Consider the following 7,536-nt stretch of genomic DNA (forward strand, 5'->3'; position numbering starts at 1 on the left):
AATTCACGGTACTCCATTCCGTTTATTTGTGTTTTATCTGTCGGCTCTGTGCTTTAACTCAGGATCTGTGTGTAGTTAATCCGACCCTGTCTGCCTGGTCGTCGCCATTTTTACCTGCTGTTGCTGTTAGCTGACTAGCTGCTGTTATCTCACCTGTTGTTTTAGCTAGCTCTCCCAATCAAGACCTGCAATCACTTTATGCCTTATTGTATGTCTCTCTCAAATATCAATATGCCTTGCATACTGTTGTTCAGGCTAGTTATCATTGTTTTGGTTTGCAATGGACCCCGTAGTTCCACTCTCCGTACCTCTGATACCTCCTTTGTCCCACCCCCCACACATGCGGTGACCTCACCCATTGAGACCAGCATGTCCAGAGATACAACCTCTCTTATCATCACCCAGTGCATGGGCTTACCTCCGCTGTACCCGTGCCCCACCATACCCTGGTCTGCACATTATGCCCAGAATCTATTCTACCACGCCCATAAATCTGCTCCTTTTATTCCTTGTCCCCAACGCTCTAGGCGACCAGTTTAGATAGCCTTTAGCCGCACCCTCATCCTACTACTCCTCTGTTCCTCGGGTGATGTGGAGGTAAACCCAGGCCCTGCATGTCCCCAGTCACCCTCATTTGTTGACTTCTGTGATCGAAAAAGCCTTGGCCTTATGCATGTCAACATCAGAAGCCTCCTCCCTAAGTTTGCCTTACTCACCGCTTTAGCACACTCTGCCAACCCTGATGTCCTTGCCGTTTCCGAATCCTGGCTTAGGAAGGCCACCAAAAATTCTGAGATTTCCATACCCAACTATAACACTTTCCGTCAAGATAGAACTGCCAAAGGGGGAGGAGTTGCAATCTAATGCAGAGATGGCCTGCAAAGTTCTGTCATACTTTCCAGGTCTATGCCCAAACAGTTCGAACTTCTAATTTTAAAAATTAATCTCTCCAGAAATAAGTCTCTCACTGTTGCCGCCTGCTACCGACCCCCCTCAGCTCCCAGCTGTGCCCTGGACACCATCTGTGAATTGATCGCTCCCCATCTAGCTTCAGAGTTTGTTCTGTTAGGTGACCTAAACTGGGATATGCTTAACACACCGGCAGTCCTACAATCTAAGCTTGATGCCCTCAATCTCACTCAAATCATCAAGGAACCCACCAGGTACAACCCTAAATCCGTAAACATGGGCACCCTAATAGACATTATCCTGACCAACTTGCCCTCCAAATACACCTCTGCTGTCTTCAATCAAGATCTTAGCGATCACTGCCTCATTGCCTGTATCCGCCACGGGTCCGCGGCCAAACGACCACCCCTCATCACTGTCAAACGCTCCCTAAAACACTTCTGCGAGCAGGCCTTTCTAATCGACCTGGCCCGGGTACCCTGGAAGGATATTGACCTCATCCCGTCAGTTGAGGATGCCTGGTCATTCTTTAAAAGTTACTTCCTCACCATATTAGACAAGCATGCTCCGTTCAAAAAATGCAGAACCAAGAACAGATATAGCCCTTGGTTCACTCCAGACCTGACTGCCCTCGACCAGCACAAAAACATCCTGTGGCGAACTGCAATAGCATCGAAGATCCCCCGCGATATGCAACTGTTCAGGGAAGTCAGGAACCAATACACGCAGTCAGTCAGGAAAGCAAAGGCCAGCTTTTTCAAGCAGAAATTTGCATCCTGTAGCTCTAACTCCAAAAAGTTCTGGGATACTGTAAAGTCCATGGAAAGCAAGAGCACCTCCTCCCAGCTGCCCACTTCACTGAGGCTAGGTAACACGGTCACCACTGATAAGTCCGTGATAATCGAAAACTTCAACAAACATTTCTCAATGGCTGGCCATGCCTTCCTCCTGGCGACTCCAACCTTGGCCAACAGCCCCCCCCCCCCCCCCCCCCCCGCCTGCTGCTACTCGCCCAAGCTTCCCCAGCTTCTCCTTTACCCATATCCAGATAGCAGATGTTCTGAAAGAGCTGGAAAACCTGGACCCATACAAATCAGCTGGGCTTGACAATCTGGACCCCCTATTTCTGAAACTGTCCACCGCCATTGTCGCACCCCCTATTACCAGCCTGTTCAACCTCTCCTTCGTATCATCTGAGATCCCCAAGGATTGGAAAGCTGCCGCGGTCATCCCCCTCTTCAAAGGGGGAGACACCCTGGACCCAAACTGTTACAGACCTATATCCATCCTGCCCTGCCTATCTAAGGTCTTCGAAAGCCAAGTCAACAAACAGATCACTGACCATCTCGAATCCCACCGTACCTTCTCCGCTGTGCAATCCGGTTTCCGAACCGGTCACGGGTGCACCTCAGCCACGCTCAAGGTACTAAACGATGTCATAACCGCCATCGATAAAAGACATTACTGTGCAGCCGTCTTCATCGACCTGGCCAAGGCTTTCGACTCTGTCAATCACCATATTCTTATCGGCAGACTCAGTAGCCTCGGTTTTTCTAATGACTGCCTTGCCTGGTTCACCAACTACTTTGCAGACAGAGTTCAGTGTGTCAAATCGGAGGGCATGTTGTCCGGTCCTCTGGCAGTCTCTATGGGGGTACCACAGGGTTCAATTCTTGGGCCGACTCTTTTCTCTGTATACATCAATGATGTTGCTCTTGCTGCGGGCGATTCCCTGATCCACCTCTACGCAGACGACACCATTCTGTATACTTCCGGCCCTTCCTTGGACACTGTGCTATCTAACCTCCAAACGAGCTTCAATGCCATACAACACTCCTTCCGTGGCCTCCAACTGCTCTTAAACGCTAGTAAAACCAAATGCATGCTTTTCAACCGTTCGCTTCCTGCACCCGCACGCCCGACTAGCATCACCACCCTGGACGGTTCCGACCTAGAATATGTGCACATCTATAAGTACCTAGGTGTCTGGCTAGACTGCAAACTCTCCTTCCAGACTCATATCAAACATCTCCAATCCAAAATCAAATCTAGAGTCGGCTTTCTATTCCGCAACAAAGCCTCCTTCACTCACGCCGCCAAACTTACCCTAGTAAAACTGACTATCCTACCGATCCTCGACTTCGGCGATGTCATCTACAAAATAGCTTCCAATACTCTACTCAGCAAACTGGATGCAGTTTATCACAGTGCCATCCGTTTTGTTACTAAAGCACCTTATACGACCCACCACTGCGACCTGTATGCCCTAGTCGGCTGGCCCTCGCTACATGTTCGTCGTCAGACCCACTGGCTCCAGGTCATCTACAAGGCTATGCTAGGTAAAGTGCCGCCTTATCTCAGTTCACTGGTCACGATGGCTACACCCACCCGTAGCACGCGCTCCAGCAGGTGTATCTCACTGATCCTCCCTAAAGCCAAAACCTCATTTGGACGCCTTTCCTTCCAGTTCTCTGCTGCCTGCGACTGGAACGAATTGCAAAAATCTCTGAAGTTGGAGACTTTTATCTCCCTCAACAACTTTAAAAATCTGCTATCCGAGCAGCTAACCGATCGCTGCAGCTGTACATAGTCCATCTGTAAACTACCCACCCAATTTACCTACCTCACCCCCCACACTGCTTTTATTTATTTACTTTTCTGCTCTTTTGCACACCAGTATCTCTTCCTGCACATGATCATCTGATGATTTATCACTCCAGTGTTAATCTGCTAAATTGTAATTACTCGATTTATTGCCTACCTCATGCCTTTTGCACACATTGTATATAGATTCTCTTTTTTTCTACCATGTTATTGACTTGTTTATTGTTTACTCCATGTGTAACTCTGTGTTGTTGTCTGTTCACACTGCTATGCTTTATCTTGGCCAGGTCGCAGTTTCAAATGAGAACTTGTTCTCAACTAGCCTACCTGGTTAAATAAAGGTGAAATAAAAAATAAAAAAAATAAAAAGGAAATCGCTATATTCCTATAGCTTTAAATCCAAATTAGTTCATTTGAAATCAGTACAACAGCACCAAAATCCATGTATTTGATTCTTCAAACGAAGTAGTCTCTACAATGCAAACAGTCCATAGGTTGTTAAGTTGTGGACACAACCCAAGCCCTGCGGTAGAGTTTAGTGGAGCAGTTTTTTATTTTATTTTATTTTTTTCAATTTCACACATTTTATTTTTAAATCATTTTAAAATGTTTTTAAAATGCTTATTTTACCAAATGCACTAAAATTGTCCATAAAACAGAATCCCAAAATCAGTAGACATAAAACAGTGTCCATAAATCAGTCTCCATAAACCGGGTCTTCAGGTGTTGAGCGGTTAATCAGGTATTAGTCGGAGCGGTCAGAGAAGCCCGGGACATCTCAATCCACCCAGGGAGTGGCAAAACACACATGGACGACACAGGGGAGAGAGATCCAAAGTTTTTATGCTTTGGAAAGCTTTCAAAGTTTTCTAATGAAGTAAACATGACACGACTCAAAAGTTTAAACATACAGATATACAGTCCCTTGCAAAAGTATTCATCACCCTTGGCATTTTTCCTATTTTGTTGCATTACAACCTGTAACTTAAATCGATTTTAATTTGGATTTAATGTAATGTACATACACATAATAGTCCAAATTGGTGAAGTGAAATGAAAGAAAATAATGTTTAATTTTGCTTAAAATAAATGGAAAAGTGGTGCGTGCATATGTATTCCCCCCTTTGCTATGAAGCCCCAACCAATTACCTTCAGAAGCCACATAATTAGTTAAAGTCCACCTGTGTGCAACATAATGTCACATTAACTCAGTATATATACACCTGTTCTGAAAGGCCCCAGAGTCTGCAACACCACTAAGCAAGGGGCACCACCAAGCAAGTGGCATCATGAAGACCAAGGAGCCCTCCAAACAGGTCAGGGACAAAGTTGGGGTGAAGTACATATCAGGGTTGGGTTATTAAAAAATATCAGAAACTTTGAACATCCCACAGAGAACCATCAAATCCATTATTAAAACATTTAAAGAATTTGTCACCAAAACAAACCTCCCAAGAGAAGGCCGCCAACCAAAACTCACAGACCAGACAAGGAGGGCATTAATCAGAGGGGGAAACAAAGAGACCAAAGATAAGCCTGAAGGAGCTGCAAAGCTCCACAGCATAGATTGGACAATCTGTCCACAATCTGTCCACTTTAAGTTGTACACTCCACAGAGCTGGGCTTTACGGAAGAGTGGCCAGAAAAAAAAGCAATTTCTTAAAGAAAAAAATAAGCAAACACGTTTGGTGCTCGCCAAGTGGCATGTGGGACACTCCCCAAACATATGGAAGGAGGTACTCTGGTCAGATGAGACCAAAATTTAGCTTTTTGGCCAGCAATGAAAATGCTATGTCTGGCGCAAACCCAACAGCTCTTATCACTACGAGAACACCACTCCGAGAACACCATGTTTTTCATTGGCAGGGACTGGGAAACTGGTCAGAATTGAAGGAATGATGGATGGCGCTAAATGCAGGGAAATTCTTGAGGGAAACCGGTTTCAGTCTTCCAGAGATTTGAGACTGGGACAGAGCTTCACCTTCCAGCAGGACAATGACCTTAAGCATACTGCTAAAGCAACACTCAAGTGGTTTAAGGGAAACATTTAAATGTCTTGGAATGGCCTAGTCAAAGCCCAGACCTCAATCCAATTGAGAATCTGTGGTGTCATGACGTGGCCCTCTTTGGGTATGGCGAGTGGCTTCCCCCTCTCTCCCTCCAACACCCAGGTTCTGTTATCTCAGGTCGTAAATTCCTGAAGGAGACTCTCCTCCTGGTCATGCAGAAAGATACACATATAGAATACGTTCCTTTGTTCTCTCTATCACAGAACTTGAGAACTGAACAATATCCATGTTTTGGAGAATGTGTAAATGGTTGGTGGAAAAGCCAGCTACGACCCGGCCCATTTTGTTTCATGTTTGTGACCTCATGAAAGACAATACAGCCACATTCCCATAACTCTGTTTATACAGGAGCCTCCGTTATGAGGTTTGCGTCTAATTATTGTATAAAATGAATGAGTAAAGATTAAACTATTTGTGAAATTATGTGATGGTGTTGTGTTCCCTTCAAAGTTTAACTAAATCATTGGCCCGCCTCCATGAGCACCGACATGATCTGGCTCATGGGACAGCCCTTTTCTACTGTTAGGAATACAACCCCCACCTGAAGATATCCTCTTGAAACCATGCGTACCTCGATCACCGAGGTGGCGAAGGTTTGAGTTTAGACCACAAAAACCTCAGTATGAGCTAAGTTTGTAATGGTTGTTGAATTCAAAAAACCATATCACGTGGAGCATTGGCTACACGGGTGGAAATGGTTAAACTCTGAGACTATCGATCCTGACAGAATAATTCTAGATACTAATTACTAGTCTGCAGCTAGAAATTATGTCAACCTGGATTGCGAAGACCGACAACTGCTGAAATATCTATTTTATAAGAAGATTTCTGAATGGTACTCTGAAGTATCCATTCTAACCACGACAGACTTAAGGAAAGCAGAGAGAGAGATGCGCGGATGAACTTTCCAATAGAAAGATGGACGATTCCAGCAGAGATCACCACGACACACTGAGCATAAATATATATTGATTGCATTTATTCCCGAATGAATGAGCTTTCATGTGCAAAGGATTAGCATTTCAATTAATATAATTATCAACTGTGTAGTGACTCTTTTGTCTTTCACACCCTTCTCAGTCCACACCCACTTCCCTTTGTCCACCAAGCCGTCATATCGGCTAAGCCCACTAGGGAACCTCCCCTATAATTTTCTTTTAACCATATCTACTGTTTGTTTGTTTGTGCATTTCTGTGATTATATAGTTCGTTAGTAAATAAATGATTAAGACAATTGGTGTATGGATGATTCATAGTAAAGGCACGGTTTGTGCAGATAACCAACAATTTAAGTTGTTTGGAATGAGACTAAAGTGGGGTAAAGAATAATTCATTAATTAGAAGACTAATTGATGAGATTTTAAAATATCTGAAGAGTAATATTCGGAAAATGATAACATTGTAATCTGAAGATTTTCCTTGGTGCCCCGACTTCCTAGTTAATTACATTTACATGATTAGTTTAATCACGTAATAATAATTACATAGAATTGATATGATAAAATAAGTCTTCAATTTAATGATGCCAAAGACATGACAGCGGTCAATATAGGGGGTGCTGTTTCGCATGAGCATAATTTTCTCTACAGATTAAACTGCCTAGTACTCAATTCTTGCTCGCATATTATTATTATTATTGGATAGAAAACACTCTCTAGTTTCTATAGCCGTTGGAATTTTGTCTCTGAGTGAAACAGAACTCCTTCTACAGCACTTTTCATGACAGGGAGTCAGATTTCAGACATCTTGGCCCCTGATCTGGGGTCGGTTTTAAGGTCCCTGTAAATGCTATGAGGATACAAACACGTCTTACGTCTTCCCCTGGATGTCAGTACATGGTGACGCTTTGAATGGAGTCGATTGCGCAATCAGGGCCTGTATAAAACACCAAATACCGGAAGTAGCTTCCTTTTGCTGCCTGCGCATGACGCACGAAGGACGTCGGACTCGCCTC

The sequence above is a fragment of the Salvelinus fontinalis genome, unplaced genomic scaffold (genome assembly GCF_029448725.1).
Source record: "Salvelinus fontinalis isolate EN_2023a unplaced genomic scaffold, ASM2944872v1 scaffold_0073, whole genome shotgun sequence".
Classification (NCBI taxonomy): Eukaryota; Metazoa; Chordata; class Actinopteri; order Salmoniformes; family Salmonidae; genus Salvelinus; species Salvelinus fontinalis.